This window comes from Clarias gariepinus, chromosome 16 (genome assembly GCF_024256425.1).
Source record: "Clarias gariepinus isolate MV-2021 ecotype Netherlands chromosome 16, CGAR_prim_01v2, whole genome shotgun sequence".
NCBI lineage: Eukaryota > Metazoa > Chordata > Actinopteri > Siluriformes > Clariidae > Clarias > Clarias gariepinus.
Genome location: NC_071115.1, coordinates 14,462,140 through 14,484,437, shown reverse-complemented (window position 1 = coordinate 14,484,437; position 22,298 = coordinate 14,462,140). Strand labels below are relative to the sequence as shown.

The 22,298-nt window shown below is 42.5% G+C and overlaps 1 protein-coding gene across 2 annotated transcripts in view; it reads right to left on the bottom strand.

Annotated features, from left to right (window-relative positions):
- Positions 1 to 20,697, bottom strand: part of LOC128544085 (retinoic acid-induced protein 1) — a 37,349-nt gene extending 16,652 nt beyond the window's left edge. For both annotated transcript variants that reach the window (XM_053514044.1, XM_053514045.1), the window contains exon 1: positions 20,629 to 20,697. The gene's annotated coding sequence lies outside the window, so the exon portion shown is untranslated. The remainder of the gene's footprint in view (positions 1 to 20,628) is intronic.
- Between the last annotated feature and the right edge of the window lie 1,601 nt (positions 20,698 to 22,298).

The following is a 22,298-nucleotide window of genomic DNA, read 5'->3' as shown; positions in this document are numbered from 1 at the left end:
CGTAGAAGTGCATTTGTGTGTGAGTCAGTGTGTGTGTGTGTGTGTAAGAGAGAAGGAAAGAGAGATAGAGTGTCACTGTGCTTACAACTGCATGCAGAACAGTGATTGATGGAGCCGATTCAGAGAAAGGACAGTACGTGTCTACGCCCTCCCCCATTTCATCCACAGTCCAGAAGGTGACGGGCGATATGAGGGGTGCAATTTTCTACCTTAGAGCCTGCCGATGTCCTTTATGTCCACAAAGCCCAATTGCCAGAGAGATGGGCTGTGACTGGTTAAACACAGGCTCTGAGAAATACGGCAGATCAACCTTCACGCCAAATCTGGACTCCCGGTTGGAGACCTTCACAAAGCTCTGATTACAATTTGTCTGGCTTGCCTATACTTTCATTAGACGTTAATGTTTTTACTTGCAGCTTGATCCAGTGCATTAACATGGGTACAGGGAAATGTGAAGAGGTGTGCATTACACAGCCTGTCTGAGATGTATTGTTTTCAAGAAAAAAGTAGCAGTTTTCACATGTGTGTGTTTGTGTTTTGCTGTGCAGGCATGGCTGCCTAGGGGTCTGCATGCCCTTCAGGATCCTGTCTGTCTATCCTTTGGATGGCTGAGCAAGAGGACTGGGCCAGCTGAGCCTTGCTGGAATCAGCAGCATGTGGCCAGACTTCATGTCCACTAGAGCTCATCACATCACTCACACACCTCCAAAACACAGCTTTTCTAAGATAAAACTGGAAAGACATCTGTTGCACCCTACTAATTTCCATAAAGGAAAAAAGATGCTGCAGTCCAAGTAAAGACATACACTAAAATGTATTTTGGTACACATGGATTTTTGAACTCCTGTGTTGATCGACTCACAATGAACAAAGATTATTCATAAACTGTGTGCGTTCCAAATCTGGTAAATGCAGGCACCAGGATCCTCAGAGATTAAGATTTGAAAGAGGCTGCAGTGGCAAATTGTGTGCTGTGTTGCTTTAACATGGAGCATCAGCTCAGCCACGCACACACACACCTAGTCTGACAGCTCAGGGCTTTGAGGCGGGAGAACCTTTTCCCCCTTGCACAAGAGACAGCGTGAGATGAAAGGCAGAAAGAGAAGGAAAGAAGAGAGGGAGAAGGACAAGAAATGGAAAAGAAAGAAAAAAGAGAAGAGAAAAAAAATAAACAGAGGGAGGTGGTGTGGAAGGGGTGCTTTGTGACTCTGAAGCGTGAAAGCAAATGATGCTGTCGCCCCGCTAAGTCTCAGAGCAGAAGGCACACGCAGGCGTGAGGGAAGAAAGCAGCTCAGTGGCGCATGAGAAAGTTCAGGGCTGTAACACGGTTCTGCCTCTGATCGGCTCACCAAATATGCCATTGGCCAGTCCCAGCCGTAACTGTGAGTGCCAATGCTTTGAACAGAGTGGTATACAACACCTGCTGTGGAGGTGCAGCATGATTTCCATAAGCCTGCCAAGTCAGGTGCACACCAGCCCGTGTCAAGAATTACTGATTGGTGCCTGATACAAATAGCACACAACCTGCCATAAAATGCCAGATTTGCATGCATATGGGGTGAAAGAAAGGACTGGTGCACGAGATACCCGCTGTCCACAACTGCAAGGAGAAAGAACCTCTTTTCAGCTGGTGTGATTCAATCCTTTCTATCTGCCTCAGCCCTTTTCCCTCTTGGTTTTGATGTCTTTCGTGACCATAGGCAGTACTTCAAAGAGCTGCACTAAGACCTCCATTAAAATTCTCTCACCTTGCTCTCTGCATAAGGAAAAGGTGGTGACAGGGAAGTGTGTGTGCATGTTTCTGTGTGTGTAAGTATTTGCTTCAATTGGTTATTGCATATAGTTGAATACTTAGGTGAATAGCCTACATACATTGATATTGTGATTTCTTAAATTAGCCAGTCTATCTTGTGTTTATTTGGGTTGATAAATCCACCTTCATATTATGTTTCCATCTGGTCTCTTTGTTTGATCTCTTTGCCCAGCTCACAGCCCACATCATAGAATAATAACCATACAATTTGGTACACACAGACAATATATTTACCCATCCTTTTTCTTCTCACCCCTCCTGCATAGAAAATATCTGCACAGACCTCCCCCACTGCCTGCAAGCTCTTTCACCCTGGCTGTAGAAAACAATATTTGCGTGTGTGTCCATGTGCGGAACTCCATCACTCTCCATTGGGGGCTGTTTTTCTGGCTGTAGGAGGCAGGATCACTCCCTCTCCCCCACACTTAAAGCTCATTGATTCTCTCTCCCACCTCCATCCTGCGTTTATTAACGTGCCCCATCATCGCCAAATCGCTCCTCATCTGTGCTGGCGCAGCTCGTGCAATTAGCCGCCCGCTGCCTCGGGGCTGGGGCGAGCGAGCGTGTAATACTGATGCCCTTCTCACACCGTAATGACACAGACTGGACACAGAGGCACGAGGTGGAGGCCATGAGAGCAAGCCAGGGATCCGGTTGCTTTATTGGCCAAGATTATTTAGTTTTAGTCAGGTGCTGCAGAAACGAAGCCAGGGTTGACATCAGCCTCGTTACCTCAAAGATTCAAGGTGGGGGTGGGGGGTTGATGCATGTTCGCTAATGAGCTGTGACGGATTGATCTCGCCGAAGATTCTAGAAAAGGGAGAAAAATGAGACAATACAGTCTGTTCATGCTGAAGATAGGGGAGGGTGTGTGTGTGTGTGTGTCAAAAATGGGTAGGGGAGTGTGTATGTGTGGGTGTGGGTGTGCAAATAGGGCAGCGATGAGGAGCTAGAGATGAACAGAATAGGTCTGAAGCTCCTAGGGAGAGATGTGCTGTGGGACGAACCCGTTATTTTTAGGGGGTGACTCAGAGTATGTGTTTGCCAGAAAGAAACAGGTACAGTTTTTATTTTTCTTTGGTTCAGAAGTGAACCTGCTGACAGTACACCTGCTACCTTCTCTCTTACCTGACATCTTTTTGAAGCATTTTTTAAAATGTGCTTTTCATCTTGTCATTATTATTATTATCCTTCTGACGCACACAATGAGCTCTGAAAACAGAGCAAAAAAAGGCACAAAGAGCTTGTAGGCTATTTCCAAATTGTGCAGCCTACAATCCGTCAAAATACCTACCACGACGCCGGTGACATCATACCGTTTAGTACGTGTGCGAATTCGACGCCTGAGACTCACCCGCGCGAACATCTACACGCCACACGTTTGCCTGCAGAAGCTCGGCTGCGGTCATCTCGCCTCTTCCTTTTATACGCCACTTATTTTTGGCTGCTTGCGTCATCGCCCGGGAGTGTGTGACCGCGCGAATCACTGCCGCCGTCTGACAGAACGCCTTAGGGTGCTAGCGAGCTAGCTGAGGTGTTTCTTTCGTCGCGCTGCCGTTTTCTCTCTCTGTCAGAATAACTGTCGGGGCTCACGTCGCTATCAGACTCGTAAATAAGCCAGGTGGGTCGATTTTTGTGACCTGAGGGCGACATTAACAGCGGCATCAGAGCGTCTGCTCCGCGGCTTCCGCCTACCTCGAGCAGAGATAAACAAGCGTGCTCGCGACTGAGGCAGGAGGGAGGAGGGGGGCAGGTTACCATGGCAACCGGCGGTTCTGTTTTTTTTTTTTTTTTTGAGCTGCCTGTCCTCGAGGCGGCACAATAACAGGTTTCAAGGCCAATGTCACCCACTCCCTTATTTTCAAAGAAAGCCGGTACAACAAATAATATCCACACCAACCAAATGAAACTCATTTTGTATTTAAAAGTGATGACACTGGATGATGCCATGATGAAGGCAATCTGGTTATTTGCATTCACCGGTGTGTGCAGTTTTGTAACCATTTTATGGCCGGAGTCATACATATAGTCCCTGGTAAAAATTTCAGTGCACTCTTCTGGTATTTTGGTCCGTCCACCTGCTATCAGGTACATTAGGAGACAGATACTCCCCACCGTGGAGATCATGGAAGACCATGCACACAAACCTGATGTAGGAATCAAACCCCTATCCTGAAGGTGCAAGGTGACAGTGCTAACAACTAAGCCATACTTTGGTCAAAATTAAGACGTACAAGGGTGCATGTATCCGGTGCCCTTGTTTAGCTCAGATCTAGGCAAAGCAATCCCTGGAATAAAATAAAGTCATCTCTTCTTCACAAATATATCCGGACTGAGCAGCTTTTGGGTACTCTCTCGGCGCTATAAATCTCCGGAGGCAAAATTGACATGGTTTGAAGTCTAAGATATCTGTCTGGTTGATATTCTTACCAACTGTCTAATGGCCAGACATCAGATGCATTGAAGGAGCACTCTATCCTCATCATGAGAAAAATTGAGAAGCAAGACATATAGAGAGAAGATACTGAGAAATATGCTTAGAAGCTAGGCCTAGGAAGCAGAAAGACAAGAGTGAAATTGAAATAGAAAAAGAAATAAGGTACATGAATAAAAGGAGAGTGATTGTGAATTCAAGATGGGTACTGTAGAACCTGCAAGCCTTATCAATGCATCTGCCGTTCCTCCAGCGGAGCGGCACAGTCTCGCTGTGATCGCACTCTATCTGTCCTATCCTTCTCTTTCTGTAATGTCTGGAGTGAGAGGGGAGGGAGAGGATCACAGGGTGCTCATCACTAATACAGCAGTCAGCTGTGAGGGAGGCCAAGTTAGAGGCGAGGCAATAAAGCAGCACACTGCTTTGCCAGTGCTGAATTCATATAAGCACCTCTGAACCCTAAGCATGATGAAAGCCAGCACAGCAGGACCACTCTCATTAAAAAACACTGACTTTAACGCTACCGTTATTAGCCTGCTTTAGTCACCCGGTTACATATTTCTTTTTCCTCCCACAAAAAAGCTTTCTTTAAAGTGATTCTGGCAGAGGACAAGCATAAATATCCTATTAAGGATCCAATCTAATGTGTTTTGGATGGGGTTTTCATATTCGCTGATATCAGCATCAGCACAGAACGACCCTCTTTTTCACTGACACTGACAGTCGATCCAGAAGTTAGCAGGTGGGGGTGTTTATTGACATATTCACTCATGTCATACTAGTGGAAACTGACACATTGCCAGGTGTGAGAGGTGCAATAGGAGAAGCAGCAGGATCAGTAATTAACCAACCTTCGAGAGAGGCAACGCAAAGACGAGAATAATCCATTCTAGACCATCACCATGTCACACACACTATCACATCATCATTCACTTACAAGGCACACCTACAAAGAATACTAAACAACTGGGATTTATTTGTGCTGTGTTGCTGACTTGCTATCTTTTGTTACGTGTTTTTTTTGCAGCTATTACACTTTGAAGGTGCAATATCTGCATGAGAGTGTGACGACCCAGCGCGCCCTCTTACTGCTCAGGAAAAAAAAAGCAATGCCAGAATGATCTGATGGATGACTCATAAATAGTCCGTGTAATATGCACATTTCTGTGCATGTGTGTGTGTTGGGGTGCACATACATACATGCATGATGATGATGATGATAGTATATATAATGTATGTGTGTGTTTATATACATATATATAAACACACACAAAAAAGCAGAAGAATATAATTGACTAAGACTATCTCTACTGTAACAGTTTTGGGTTTTTAGGAACATTGCTAGTTTGTCTTTCTCATTCTTTCTCATTTTCACAAGGGGAAGGAGGTCATCCAGATCCTCAAGCTGTGGGAGAGGAGAACGCATCCCAGATGTACCAGTCTGAGCATCAACATCCCCCTCCTCTCATTTGTTCTCTCTCTGGGGGCTTGTTTTGAGTCGAGGAGGCGGCGCTGTGGACGACCTCGTTACCTCATCTCCATATTCAAGTACAGCCAGTGTCATTGTGCAACGTCGGAAAAAAAAAATCAAGAGATTCAATCAATGGAATGGCCCAAGAGAACGAGAAAGAAAAAGAGAGAGGGAGACACAGAACTGAAATATGTATGCTGATGTGGATGATGTAATGCACCATGCATGCATTAATATTTCTACTTTTCCCTTCTTGATAGCTCGCTTTTCAATAAATGGGTGAAGCAAAGCGATAAAGGGAAATAGGGACAAAAGCCTCAAACATCACGTTTCACGCTTGAGAGGCAATCAGACACTGAAAACCTGGGTGATAACAGCATCTCCATTGGTCTGACAGAGAGCAAGAGAGAGGAAGAGATGGCAGGGAGTGCAATAAAAAATGAAGTAGTGAGTGAGTTCTAAAAGGGGGGTGAACAGTAATACACCAGCCACGCTGACAGCACTTTTAAGCTTCCAACGGAATAGCACAAGGTCTAAGTTTTTACAGTGTAGGACTTTTTTGTAAAATTAACAATTCTCTATGTGAAACCTAATTTTATGAGGAAAAAAGCATGTTATAATCAGAATCCCTGAATTTCTCATAAACAATCATGCAAAGTTTTTACCTGCAATTTTACTGTGCTAGTTCTAGAATTAACATTCTGATGATTTTGTTACTTCTGTTTATTGACACATCTATATAAGGCACCAAAATTTTAATTAAAAGCACAATCGCTGTTCCCTATATTCACTTTATTTTACAATGAGGGGGCAATATAACAGATCTCAGACAGTGTTATTATCCCAGCCAGCGGCTTTAGCCTCCCAGCATGAAACAGTGGGAGGACAGACTGTGTGTGTGTGTGTGTGTGTTGTGGGGGTGTTCAGAATTGACTGATGAAAATGGGTGTAGGAGAGGGTATTAATGGTTGAGGGAGATAGAGCTGGTTGCAGACACTGAAGGACAGAGACATGACACAGAGAGAAAGTGAAACAAGGTGATCTTCTTATTTTGTGTTCCTTTTAATAGATGCCCATGTTCTTGGACTGCTCCAGAAAGTAGCTCATGCTGGCAACCCTGTGTGTCAGTGTAAGACCTCTGCAAAGGAGAACGCTGCCACATTACGCCTCTTAAATGACATAATTAAAGTGAAAGTCAGTGTATAACGAAGCGTGAAATCCTCAAATCCTAATGAGAGCACTGAGATTGAGCTGTCTTGCTCACATACACACTCACACACACACATGCTCTACTAATAACAAAAGATAATCTTGTATACTCTATGAAACCAAAGTGAACTTCATATATTATTGTGATTATTCATACACTCCAAGATTAGATGCCATTCATAGACTAACGAGATTTTAGTGTCTAAATAGCGTAAGGCATTCTCAGCTGCAACAGCATTGTGCTCATAAGTTTATAATGGTTTTAGCAAATTGATGCAAAAATGCAAACAGCTATTATTTACATTTTAATGTAAACACACAGAAAAATGATGATCTTTGGACACTTAATGACTAGAAGTTTAACATAAAGCCTGATAAACACGTTTAACTATCTTCAGCGACAATGTAGTGATAATAATTAAATGTTCTTAAAGATGTTTAAATATATCCGCTGCAATTTTGATGCAAGAACATTGATGTCTGCACACAATTACTGTGACTTCCAACAGTCTTCATTGATTCTTGGCTAACAGCCTTCTCCCACCTTTTGTTTATGTTATAAAGAATGCCATAGTGACATTTTTATTTCTAAGCAACATGAGTGGTCATCCACAAGACTTTGCTTGGAGGAGAGCCTTAAGTGCTATATTGTGTATACATGGCTTGAGAAATGCTCTGGATTGAGACTTTGATTGATGCTCTATTTCTCCTTGGGGCTTTGCGCACTTGTGGCTCACCTTCTGCTGCTCTGAATGGTATCACCATTGTACCATAAGAAATGTGCACCAGTTGAAACCAATCGAACTACTATTTTAGGTGTACACCGACAACGCATGTAAACGTGTACTAACCTTACATTTCATGCTAAATCATCTTCTGTTGTATTTTTTATCTAATCTGTAAGATAAGAAAGTATAATGAGAAAATATAACAATAGGAAGGGTATTTTTATATATATATATATCCAGTCACACAATCTGGCCCTTGTCAAAATCACTCTAATCCTTATGCTTGCCCCTTTTTCTGCTTTTCAACACATCAACTTCAGGGACAAAATGAATGAACGGGAGGAAAACCGGTGAACCGATGAGAGGGTCATGGGAGGCCAAGGCTTATTGATGTGTGTGTGCGTGTGTGGTGTAAAGGCAGGCTGGTATAGTCTAATTAAATAGAAGAGCTATGCTTTTTCCTTCAGAAAGGGGTCAGAACACACAGTATATCTCTGTTTTGATGGCACAGGGGCCTACTCAATATTGGGTGTGTACATAATGTAATACATTATGCCCCGTATCGCGTAGGCTCGCCTTTTGCCAGCTGGGCAGCTTTAGCCTCTCGGGCCATGACACCATAGGACCCCTGGGGGTGTCCTGTGGTTTCTGGCACAAGGATGTTGGCAGCAGATCCTTTTGGTTGCTGTGGGTTGTGAAGTAGGGTCTCTGTGAATCAGACTTGTTTGTCCAGGACATCCCATTTTTGCTTAATCGGGTTGGGATCTGGGGAGTTTGGAGGCCTGGTTAGCAGCCTTGGTGCTTTGTCTGAAGGGCCTCATATTGGGGGCATTTGAGGTTCTGGTGCCTTTCTATCATTGCCGGGACTAACCTCTTCTTAGCAAATTGTTTTGTGTTGGTTTTTCTGTGGGATCAGACCAGATAGCCTTTGCTCCCTACAGGTATAAAAACGCATTGGGCATCCAAAATCCTATCTGCTGTTTTCTGGTATGTAGTTGATAATCAATATTTATGTGTTAAATGTTATGTGGTTAATATTATAGCTGGTCGGTAGTGGCGCCGCCCCCTTAAAGGTGGGCAGAGAAGAATGCCACTTTAACATGTAATTATTTAACCTAATAATTATTTATTTTAATAATGAAATAAAGTTATTTAGTCACAATAATCCGCTGTATTTCTTAATATAATTTATTTACAATAAAAAATTTTTAAACTGTATTACGTTCATTTGTGTTCGTGTACACGGGGCACCGGACAAACAAGTGTCTATATAGGCACGGAAATTTTTTTGGAAAGCATGTGATTTGAGGCTGAGCTCTAATTGAATTTTTTAAAAATAATCCTTGGGGCGCCGCACTGTGCTCCTCGAACCCTCCCACTTTTATTCCTTAGCGAATCAATATTGTTTTTAAATATTTGGGCTCATGTGATTGGGCCATTCTCAACGAGTCTTACTAACAGTCAGCATATTGTTAGTTAATGTATTGAATAGTGATTGATGTGGAAGCCAGCTAAATCTGAGAGAACATTTTGTAATTTCTTTGCTTAAATACCCTTTCGCAAGGCGATCGGACGAAGAAAGAAAAAAAGTTAAGGAGTTTAGACCAGATCGACCTGATCTTCTAATTAAACAGCAGTCAAATGATGACGGCCGAGCTTAATTTTAATTTTGTTTGCGCCCACCCCAACAAAGATTTGGCACCAGCCGCCACTGCTGATCGGTGTATATACTGTACTATGTGTCACTTGAGAATCAAGGACAAGCATATCCGTTTAAAATTTATTAATTTCAATTAACTCAATCCCAAAGTTTTATTACAATAAAAGCACTTGAAGATTTCATGTTGAAACAATAATGAATATAATTAAATTACTTTTTCTATACACATTTATCCTTCTGATAAATTGATCATGTTTAACATTCTTGACTGAGTTCATTTATAATATTATAAAGTGGCCAAAATGGTTTGGTCACATCATCAGATGAACAGAACTGGTGCATGGTTCACCTATAATTTATGCTCACAATGGATTGTATTTCAAAAACAAAGTGTAGTGTTATATATGCTAATATGTAGGAGCTATATTCAATTATTTTAGGGATTCTATTACTGAATTTTTTTGCAAACCAAACAGACATTAACATATGTGTATAAATGGTAAGAGAGAAAGAGAGAGAGAGAATATTAAGGCTATTTGTTTCTTTTTCTTTTAAACAGAGGACATAGCTGTTTCCTTATGATTAATGAGAATGAAGGTGGGGTTAGATTTAGGATCGTGTTTGGAAAAAGATCAATACATTTAGTTATTTAATCCAGTAGAGTCACACAAACAAGGGTGTGTGTGTCTGTGTGTGTGTGTGTCATGGAAGGAGCGAAAGAAAAATCTTTGGGTGTGAGAGAACATCTGTGAGAAAGAGAAAGAGAGAGTGTGTGTGTGTGTGAGAGAGAGAGAGAGCAGGGGAAGCAAAAAAGATAAATGCTTATGACTGGGAATAAAATAGAAAAGCAGAAACGGATGAACACACAGCGACAGGGAGAGGAAATATATGAGCGTGAAACAGACATGCTGCAAAAGTCTCAGATGCTAAAATAGACACAGATTGCAGGAGCGGAAATAGACAGAGAGAAAGAGATTCAGTGTGAACGACATGCTGTGTGTGAGTGTGTAAGTCAGTCAGGATAAAGGTGCGGGGCAGAGGTTCTTTTTCTCTGCAGTACACCCAGACTGAACGCACTCGGTCGCTCTAGCTCACTAACATAGTAACTAACCCCCATCACTCGCACTAACACAGTACGCAGGCTGACAGATTCACCTCTCTCTCTCTCTCTCTCTCTCTCTCTCTCTCGATCTCTTTCTCTCTCAATGTCCTTCCCAGTCTGATCCTGTTGCTCCTCCATGACAGGAAATTAAACAAACATGAAGAGTACAAAACACAGAATATATTTTGTATGTGTAAATGGTGGTATGAGACTGGTATAGCTAGAAGGAAATAAAAATGATTTGTCCTCTAAATTTCATTATAAAAACATTTCCACAATCATTTATAGAACAACCCATAGTCCTATTATTACACTAAAGCATTAATCTATGTGGGATAATAGGTCTTTAGTAACATTATTATTATACATTATACGTGCACTGTGTGATAGAAAGTTAACTGCAGTCTGACTGTGGCAGAGAATAAAATGATTACAAATTACAATCTGGAAGCTTATGACGACCAATTAGTATCACGCAAACTGCTTGTCTAAATCATTACACACCAGGATAAACCCACATTTTGTTGTTAAGTAATTTCCAACAGACCTGCCCTCCTGATACTATATGACAAACTGTTATCTGTAACAGTGAGTGAATGAGAGCTTAGAACTGATTATCATTTTTTAACCTCTTTAAGTATCATCCTATCAGTCAGTTATTTGAATCATCATATATCGAATCATTAAGCAATTATTGACTTTAAGCACAGTAGAATATTCCAATGATGCAAAAGTTTTAACGAAGGCTATACTTCAGTGAATGACGATCCCGGCTGAGGTGGCTCCGAGCCCACTGCAGATGTTCCTCTGAACATTCAGCAAGTGGGACGCCTGATCCTTGTAAATCGACGGATAACTTGTCCCCAACTTTTTGAAGCGATGCATCTGTCTGTGGGAACTGAACACACAAGCATTCACGAACACCATATGCAGGAGTTATTGCGACATCCCCTGTACCGTCCCCACCTCGCTTTAAGACATTTACACATGTTTGGAACATTTAAAGAAGTTAAAGTGAGGCTAGCGTTTCTGACATGAAGCCTGCAGTATGATCTTGACTTTGGCGTGTTCCATACACTGGGTTCCATACACTAGTGAAATGCTGAGATAAGTGCATTAGTGTAGCAGGGGATTATATAGAGAAATATAGGAAGTTTTTATTCTCATAATCATCATGCAGTTATTTTGTGCAATCAAAAGTCCCGTTTTGACTTGAACACATCTCAGACTAGTTTATGGAAATTAACCTGGATTATCTTTATATATTTTATAACTTTGATAAATGCTTAAAGTGTGCAAAATATAATTGAAAGAAAACCTCTGAAAAATCTGTGTGCAAGTGTGTGTGTATGTGTGTGTGTGTGAGAGAGAGAGTTTATTTGTTATTATTTTACTGATTGTGAAGCTTCGGGCACGATTCACTGCAGCCATGATAATACAATCCTCAATCTGTTCCTGTCCAACACGCACAGACATACACACACACACACACACACACACATGGACACTTGGACGCATGCATGCACACAATTTATTTTGATGAACCCCCTCATCTTTCCCTTGCTCCACTTCAAGATCTCTGTGGATGTAAACACATACGCAGACACACATACACACATACACACACACACACACATGCACAGTACTACCCCTACATCTTTAGCTGTCTGAAATGCTAATGTGTGTGTGTGCGTGTGCACATGCATATTAGAATGCTCTGTCTATGATTGTGCATGAGACTGCTCTCACATGCTTGTATTTGTTAAAATCGGACCAAACCTGCCATGTGTTTACACGTATTAATGCGTGCGTGTGTGTGTGTGTGTGCACGCATGCGTATAAGCAAAGAGGTTGCACTTAACACCTTGCAAGATGAAAATTGTGTGCCGATGATTCATACCCTAAAACACACACACACAACCACACACACACACCAAGTCTCTCGCTCACTCTGTCTCCCTGCACCCATCTCTCTCTTTCTCTCTAGACTCTTTCTTTCGCTCACACACAGCAGCAGCATCTCATCATCTGTCCCGCAATTAAAGATGCTTGTGTGCGTGAGTGTGTGTGTGTGTGTGTGTGTGTGTGTGTGAGAGAGAGAGGGGCTGTGATTAATCACACCCTCTCACTACTCGTCTCCATGCTTCACTGCAGATCAGGCATGTCCACTGCAGAGAGACAAAGTGAGAGAGGAAGAGAGAGAGAGAGAGCGAGAGCAAAATGGCAGTGTGTGTGCAATACGGTGAGGATGAGCCGAAACAGGTGGAGGTGAACTGGAGTATCTCTTCACTGATCTTCTATTGTAAACTGTAACATCTTCTCACAGTCTATGGATTGTTTTTTTTTTTTGCTTCAATAGACTGCCTGCTAGAATTAATGTATGTTACACAAACCGTTTTCAGACTCCTGTTGTTGTACATTACCCTTATATATTATATATTATATATTACCACTTGGTTGAGGTATGCTATGCTTAAAAATACACTAAATGATGCTGTGCATTTAAACGGTATGTCTGTCAATTGCTTCATTGCATATCACAAGAAAAAAAACAGATCTGATGCCCCAAAACATGTGCAGTGATGTACCACCCCACACAAAGTTTTTACATTTTTTCTTTTTACTATGAAGGGCCATCTCAACCGTTCGGAAGAGAAGTTTATAATGGGGTCTGTTTAAAAAAAAAAAAACTGATTGTTATCATTTTCCCAACGAAATTAATAAATTGCTAAGAAAAAAATATCCTTAGTGAGCATTATGAAAAGATTTGAGTTGAAGATAATTCAGAGAGAGAGCGAGCGAGCGAGAGAGAGAGAGAGCTGGGAGACGCATTATGTTGTCAAAGTCCAGACCAAGGTGTTTCCTGATTTATCTACTAAAAACTACTGATGTTTAAGCACTATGTCATTCAAATTTACAGCATTCAATTGGCATTTTGACATTCAAAGTCAAATTTGTCACAAGTATAAATCTAATTTCCAGACATTATTTTTTTCTCTCTTGTGGTTGCTTCAGCGTGTGCACTGCACGTTCTACATGGGAGAATAAACAAAATTCTAAATGCCGTTGTCTTTTCTGTTAATAGTAATGAGGAGCCATCCCAGTAATTTCCCATTGTACCAGGCCTCACCACACATGATTCTGACTCTCGCTTTTGTTCACTTAAGATGAATTACTTGAAAATCTCTCTCTACAAATACATGCGGGAAATGTGCTTAGTGTGTACAGTACTGTATGTTCTCCATCAATTTCTAAAACTCGAGAGCCAAATTATTACCTAATCAGGTGTGGGACTTAAAGCTAAAATAGCTGTTGATGTTTTCATATTTTACCATGCAAAGTTAAATTCTAGAGTCTGTCTACTAGGGGTGCAATGCAATGCCACTATAATTTATATGAGAGATTTTTTTCCCATTAAATATTAACCCTATTACTATATCCATGCAAAAAGGGGAAAAAAAAGAAATTATTTAAACAATACTGTATTTCATGATGATGCATGTTAATTTTCCAGTAAGATCTTTATTTAGAAATGATGGTAGAATGAGTAATGGAAGTGTGTGCCATGTTCCAAAAAAAAAAAGAAAGTAATTTCAGATATGTCAGATTAAGACCTGCAACAAAACATGCGGATTACTGGAAATGGTTTACGAATTGTCAAAAGCATGACTAAAACCTGGAAGGATAGTGGTGACTTGTTAAATTTGCCGAGGAAATGTAGTTAGGAAAAAAAAAATCAGAAATGACAGTGATTGAAGATAACTTAAACGCTTGGGGAAGTTGAATCCTTACAAATCGAGAGTAAAAATCACAGTTGTGTTTAATAAATTCAAATTCAAATTTACATTTTATTTGTCACATACACAGTCATACACAGTTTGATATGCAGTGAAATGCTTAGCAATAATTAATGGTGAAAGAAAGAGCATTTTGACTAAAAGACTGTTTGGACATACGAAAAACACTAGTTAGTAAGAAAAAAGGAAAAATTGCTAATGAGAATAAAGATTGAACTTCAGAGCAATGGGAAAATCCCATGTGCTTCAGAGCGATGGGTGTGTCAGGGTATAATATAAATGCACATATACTGTACAGTAGCCATGCACCCATCATGCATAGTGTTCACTGTACAAGCCTCTGGAGGCAGTGTTATGATCTGGTGTTGCTTCATTTGGTCAGGTCTAGACTCACATTACATTGCAGGTCTAGCAATGTTATGTGGCAATAAAATGATCCAAGTAGCATATATTTTTTTGCATTAAAATATGTTTTTATTGTGTTTTTATTACGAGAGTAGAATAAACAACAACTGTTTATTCCTAATGACGTAAGTATGTTCCCTGCCATCTTTACAGTCTAATACATAGTCGACAACCACAATTATGCTCAGGCAGATTTCCATGCATTTTTTTTTTTATATAACCTATATGCATTTTATCATTAGCATTACCATAAGCATTAGCAGTATACTTCATTGTATACTTGTCAGTAGAACTGTTGCCTCCTCACTTGGACTAATGATTGTTATCTGCAATATACGGTATATTTTCATCAGTAATCCTTTCAACCTTTCATATTGTTTGCATCGTTTTGAATGTCACCGATGGAAATAACTTCTTTTTTATTAGCTGTAGTCATGGAAACAGAAATGATGCCACCTCAACCGTTGGCTTGGTTGCGGACCAGGTAAAATGGTCTCATGCTTGCCAATACAGAAATCATATGACTCAGTTTATATATATATATATATATATATATATATAAACTGAGTATAACTAAGTATATATATATATATATATATATATATATATATATATATATATATATATATATATATATATATATATATATAAGGCTTAAAGATTAGGTTTGTCTACATCTAACCCCTCCCTCTTCTTTTTTTTTTTTTTTTTTAATTTTCACAAGATCAGGTTCCAGCAGCAGGTTGGTGCCAGAATTAAGTAGATTTTGCAAGCTGACAGTAAAAAGCTGCAGAACAGTTTTAGCCTTTAGCAGTGGCTCAAGGAAAAGTGTGTGTGTGCGCGTGTGTGTGTGTGCCAACGGCATGCCTGCACCGATTATCAGCACCGCCGGCATGCTATGCCCATTGTCTTTGCTGACGGCATGGTACCCTGGCTATTGTTCCCTGTTGGCAATGGTCCTGTAATACCCCACACACACACGTACGCACACGCACGCACACACTTTTCCACATAAAGAGCACTACTCCACTTTTAGTAGCCTTCTGATGGGTTGCCATGGAGGATAATGCACGCTGGAGCTCTATTTATTCGTTCTCTCACTCTCTCTCAATGTTTTGGTGTTGCACTCGCTTTCTCTCTCTCTTCTCTGTTTTCCGCTGTGTACTGACTCTCTGACATTTGTTTTGAATGCTAAAATTGTAATCCTAACCCAAGATAGATGTGCTGTGGCCCTGTTGAATCAGGTGCATTATAGCGACATACGAATCCCCAGGAATGTCACCAAATGCTTTAAAGGAATACTGCAACATTTCTTAACAGAATCTATAAGAACTGGAAAATACATCTGACTCCCATGGATTTTGGTATGTTTCCTTGTAATGAGTAAAAATAAATAATAGAAAAGAAAGTTTGGTTATTACTCACTTATACTGGAAGTCTAGAGGTTCTAGATGTTGAAATACATTTCTATAGAGCAATTTATGTATGTTGGAAAAATATAATTACAAGTACGAATTGCTTATAATTTTATAGGTTGGAGTTGTTTGCGGTCAGTTCCCATCATCTAAGGACAATGCAATACGTCCAGAGGATAGTGCTATCCTCCCACTTCCACATACATGAGCTCACAGATCCCAGTGATTGACTTGTCTTGCTGTGACTGACAGGGAAGAAAGGGTTTGGCACTTTTCCCACCAAGACATCATGGTCGGAGTCGCTCTCTGGTATGGTTTGTATTCACTAACACTATGGGTGTATTCCTTTCCTGAGACACTGCGCTGACAGAGCGTGGCAGCGATGCGATAAACGCGGAGAGAGATGAGGAGTGATGTAAAGTGCTGTGTCCTTTCTGAAGCAGTGAAGGGCTCATCTGGACACAGCTAGAGGGCTGTTGTCATGGCCCACTTTACTGCGCTGTGGAAGGTAGCAGCTATGTGCTGTCCCCAGAGAGAATGCTTCTGTCCTCCCCCCCCTTTAGCCCCCCCCCCCCCACACACACACACAACCCAGTAACCCGATCAAGTGCAGGCACACGCGCACACGTGCCCGCTCGCAAGCTCGAACTCATCTCTCGCTGACGCTTAGAGGAACGCAGACGGAATACAGACGCAAAAACAGATGCACGCGTGCACGCTCGCACACCCTGCCCCCACTGAGAGGCTATTTGATGCAGAGCTACTCAGAGTCAACCAATCATGGCCGGACTGCAGAGAGAGCCGGAGCTCCATCATTCTCACTGAGACAAGACACCCGGCCTTACCTAATCTCCCCCCCGCCCCTCTCTCTCTCTCGCGCGCACACACACCACACACACACACAAACCACACACACTTAGTCACAGTGTGCACAGATGCACACTGCATGCCTGCGATGTCTCTGTCAGTGGCATGCTTTATAGTGTCAGCTCATATTAGTCTCTGTGTCTCTCCGCTTTGGGGTGCTTAAAGGGTTAATGACCTGCTCCTTTTTCCCCCCCAGCTATTCCTGAAGGCCTCTACAGCACCTGTTAAGCAAGACCGAGTCTCATTATGAAGGTGGGTTTGACGCCTTTCACAGGGCAAGCGCCCACTCCCATTCTTGGCGTTCTTGGGTTAATTCAAACAGGCGTTTGAAGCAGGAAGAAAACTTTTCCGCTCTGATCATGGCAGGAGAAAGCGGGAGCAAGAAAGAGGGAGAGGAAGAGAGAGAAAGAGAGCGAGAGAGAATGCAAGAGAGGCTTGCCACACACATTTACAGTCAAGTTCTCTCCTCATCTGCTGCCTGTCTCCGCTCTGATAAAGGCTGCGTGCCCCCGCACTGCCTCGTCTCTCCTCCTTTCAACTAAACAAGGGGTTTTCAACGACTGTGCCCTGAAAAGTAGTGCGCTCTAGTGGGACCTGCCGGGTGTGTGCTAAATGGGGCTGTGCTGCTGTGCTCTCTCTGGGGAGGTTATATGGATAATATAGGGCTGAGTAGCTGTGCTAGAAATGGGACACAAATAAATCATGCTTATATAGAGCTCTAAGCAGCGCTACAAACACCCGGCCCTGAAACTTAAAGCGACGTTACAACCAACGTGAAGGTCTCTGGGTTGGAAGAATTCATATCTGGGAGATTAATGTGAGTCATTGGTGAATTAGCAGTCAAGGGACTGAGTAATGCAGAGCTTCTGCTATAGTGTTTGGTGTACGGTGCTTCTTAGATGCGTACTAGCTCATCATTTTGAGCATAGCTTTAAAAAAAAAAGAAGAGAAAAAACATTTGACAGACACAAATTGACACTGGCATCCTCAGATGTTTTAAAATGAAGGGAAAGGATTTCAGGAGGCTGTAATGCCATGCTGCGGTCTCTCTCGCTTTTTCACTCTCTCTCTCTCTCTCTCTCTCTCTCTCTCTTTCTCATCAGTGTGTGTGTGTGTGTGTGTGTGTGTGGTGTTGCAGGGCGCAGGCGTTCTGGGCCAATGAGCCGGTAAATACAGCAGGCTACAGAGAGGAAATGAAGGCTGGATCTATTTGGAGGAGCTGCCGATGACCTTCCACTGAGCTGGATGACATCCAAGTGATTTCACCGTGCTCTGCACCGACGGCATGCACCAGCATGCTAAACATGCACTCACACACATATATACAAACACGGCCATGCACGTCTCTGACGCACACACCTGGAAAAGCAAATATGAATAACACAGGTGCTTAAGGGGCATAAAGACCCAAGATTACATGTTTATAAAAAAATGGAGCTGCAGGTAGGGAAGCTTATCAAGAATTAAGAATCGTCGAAAAATGATTTGTAAGGGAATTACAATGTTTCACCTTAGAATACATATGGATGTCAGATCCAAGCATGCCAGATGTGGACTAATCGTCCACCAAAAGGGGTTTTCGAGGAGGCTCGATGTTGTTTACGAGCTTGGCTCTGACGTGATTGAGCAGAACCCTAGCTGCATCTGTGTCTCTCTCCATCATCACCAGTCTAATGTTTCCAGGTTACTTTGCCCTTGCTTTGTTGGAAGCCCTTTAGAATTTAAGTTTCATCATAGACTATTTTATGTGCGTATCTTTGTGACTTATTATTTAGTATATGCAGTGGGTTCATACAGCGACTAATATGAAACCATCCCCCCCACCTCCCCTCTCACAAAAACACCGTCCCGCTGTGTGGCTTTGCTTCTCTTCACTGTTCCACATCTGGCTAAGGGAGCAGCATCTGGAGAGAAATCATCACTCTGTCCCTTCCTCCTCTCTCTTTCTTTCTTTCTCCTCTGTGCTTTGCCCTGTCCTGACCTTATGGATCTGTTTAGAGCAGTGCGTCACCATGCCTGTGTGCTCTAGACAGAGAGATAAACACCTCTCTCTCTCTCTCTATCTCGCTCTCTCCTGTCATCCTATATTACCGCTCTCCATCCATTCCTCTCACCTTGCCTTGTGAGCTCATCTTGCTTCTCTTTCTTCCCCCTTCTACAATGCCCTCTATACTCGTCATCCACCTCTCTCGCTTTTCCCGTTCTCCTCCTGCCCCATGCTGACCCTCGGCAAGGTGGCAGTTTCAAGTTGTTGCATCAGCCCTCATCCCCACCGCCGCTAAGATGTATAAAATGCGTTCTGTTTAAGCAGTCACTAAACGTTCTGATCCTCTGCGAGTGAGAGATGGTGCGTCATGTACGTGCTGCTCGCAGCCTAGAAGTGTTTTAGGTGTGAATTCGGCCTCCTTGGTGGCTATATTTTTATTGTTGACATATTCAGCGTGTTGTGGCTGTTGCCAGATATCAGCCTCTGCACTGGCTCTAATTCACTCATACATCGATTCTGTCTTTCCTCCCTCCCTTTCTCTCTTCTCTCTCTCTCTCTCTCTCTTTCGCTCTTGCTCTCCCACTCACCCGCCTCCTTCTGCCTCACACCTCTCTGTTCTCCCACCTCCATATCTCTCCCTCTCTTTCTCTCTCTCTTTTTTCCCTCTTTCTCTCTCTCTCTCTCTCTCTTACACACACACACAGACACATTTACGTATATATAAATATAATTGCTTCTTTTTTTCTAAACTGTAGTGTTGTGGAGCAGGAGGCTGTATGGAGCATCAATATCACTCAGCTGTGACACTGCAGTCTCGGTGCAGTGTTTTATAGGTTAGTGCTGTCGTAGTCTCGCATGTCTCCCCATCAAGGGCACAGCATGTGCGACACCACACACACACACACACACACACACACACACACGCGCGCGCACACATATGCATGCTTGTATTACTATTTGAATGGGTTATCCTTCTTGGAGACCACACAAATGTCTTGAGAACGTCAACATTATTACATATGTTCATCAATATGGGGGACACTTCTATATTATCTATGAGGATAAATACACACCGCTAGACGTAAATCCACGTAAATATTCTCCGTTTTCCAACAGACGCCTAAATATAATGCAATAATGCAGTCATGCGATGAGAAAAAAAAAACACTCTGTCCTTGGTTTTTGTTTACACCACTGTGAATCACATCGCTCGCACCCTACAGGTTATGCGTGGTCCATGTAAACACAAGTCTTGAGCTTGTGATGCAGGCAAAGTTCTGTGTCAGCCTCATGCCGTAGAAACACTGGCTGTTTTCTGGAAAAGAGATATATACTGTAGCTCTTGTCACATTGTGCATCTTTCTGCTTAAAGCCAGTAACCTCCTGGGACAGCAAGGCTGACACAAAACAGAGACGATCGTCTCTGATCAAAACAGACACACATCCAACATGCTGACTTTGGCTCAGCCCTCAAGTGTGCGAACAACATTTTCCAAAAATATAAAACAATTCTCTGTGCATATGAGAGCAGGTGTGGATAAGAGGCTTCCTTTAACATCGAACCACAGAGTTGTTAAAGGAAGCTGACCCTAGAACAGCCTCCAGATGGATGCATGCTCTGTCCTCCAACACGCCCCCCCCCACCATACCAAGCGCATCTTGCCCATCGTTCCTGAATTCGCTGCGTTCGTTCTGCTCATGAAGCTCTGTCTAGAATGAGGAGGATGTAAAGGTGCCTACCTGCTGTACTGCTCTGCCCAGATCCTGCTCCTGCAAGCACCTCCTGCAAGGCGAAAAATGGCAGCAGATATTCCCTGTCTACGGCAGACTCCTCTCTCTCTCTCTCTCTCTCTCTCTCTCTCACTCACACACACATACACACACTTTCGCTCTATCTATCTCGCTTTCCTGCTTGCTGTCGCTGCCATGTTCAGAGCAGGGCGGGTGGAGGGGGTGTGTCGGTCGGGGGGACTGGGGGTGCTGTTGTGGGGAGAAGAGAGTACAGAGATTGAGTGAGGGAGAGAGAGTGAGAGAGAGAGAGAAAGAGAGAGAGAAATAGAGAGGAGGGGGGCTCTGGGGATAAGAAAGCAATTAGAAAGCAGCCCTTACTTCCACACTGAATGTATAATGGAATTAGCTTGGGGAGGGGGGCTGCCTCTGCCAGTGAGTCTCTCAGGCTGTCTACAAACCTATGGATGAAATGAAGAGAGCGAGAGCAAGAGAGAGAGAGAGAAAGAAAGAGAGATGAGCGTGAATGTGTGTGGTTGTGATAGAGAGAGGAGGAAGGGGCGTCAGTCAACACAGACGGCCACCCACTCTAACACTGTCAACTAAGGACTGAGAGGGACAGACAGAGATAGATAGATAGATAGATAGAGAGAGAGAGAGAGAGAGAGAGAGATGCCTGTTTAAGCCTGGCTTGAAGGTTAGATCCCATAAGTTATATGCATACGTGACTGTGCATGTGGGAACGTCTGCATACACTGATGATCCACAGTCTATTCATTTAAGGACTGGGGAAAGAAATTAGGAGGCTGCCCGGAAGGAAGAGCGTGAAAATGTGAGCGCAATCACAGTATAGTGTGTTTGTGTGTCCTTGATTGTGCCATGAATGAAAATGAGGAGGCGGAGAACAGGATCCTTTAATCTGTCCTTCCCTTACCTCAACAGCCAGCCTATATGTTCGGCGTGCCTTCACACCCCTCCAGCTGCAAAACTGTCTGTGTATTTTCCTCCCTTCTGAATAAAGAGAAAGCTTTCTTTCACCCACAGAAGGTATAGATCTCCACGTTACATTCTACATACCGTACATAATAGCGACGCTCATTTTAATGCATCTTTTGGGTGCTGTGTGTTGTGCAATATTCAATATATTCAATCGCTATTTTCACAGCTATTCAGACACAAAGCCCTATTTTGCATCAAAGACTCTGACCAGCAGGTCATTGGAAACTCATTTGGGATTTCTCCCGTCTCCACGCTCTTTTTATGCGAGATGACATATAATCATCCAACCTTGACAGACGCAATCGCACACCAGGGGACCAGACATTGGCTGGTTGGATGTACCCAGCTAGCCCCAGCGGTCAAACAGTATAAAATACAATATATCAGCAGAAAGCTCATCTCCCCCATGACTAACATTGAACATTAGCAGCAATTTCTGACAAAAGACAAATTCTGAAGCAACATTTATATAGTATTGTAATCCTTTTGTCTATGATTTAGTTTTTTTTCTATGGTTTTCACATGGTTTTAGTTACTTCATGGTCGAAAGAGATGGTGCAGTCAATCAGCATTGTTAGCATTATACAGTACGACTGATGTTTAGCATCATCTCATCATCAGGGTTTTTAATATAAAATGTGTATTCTAATAAAAAAAAAAAACGATTAGATGGTTGTTAATCT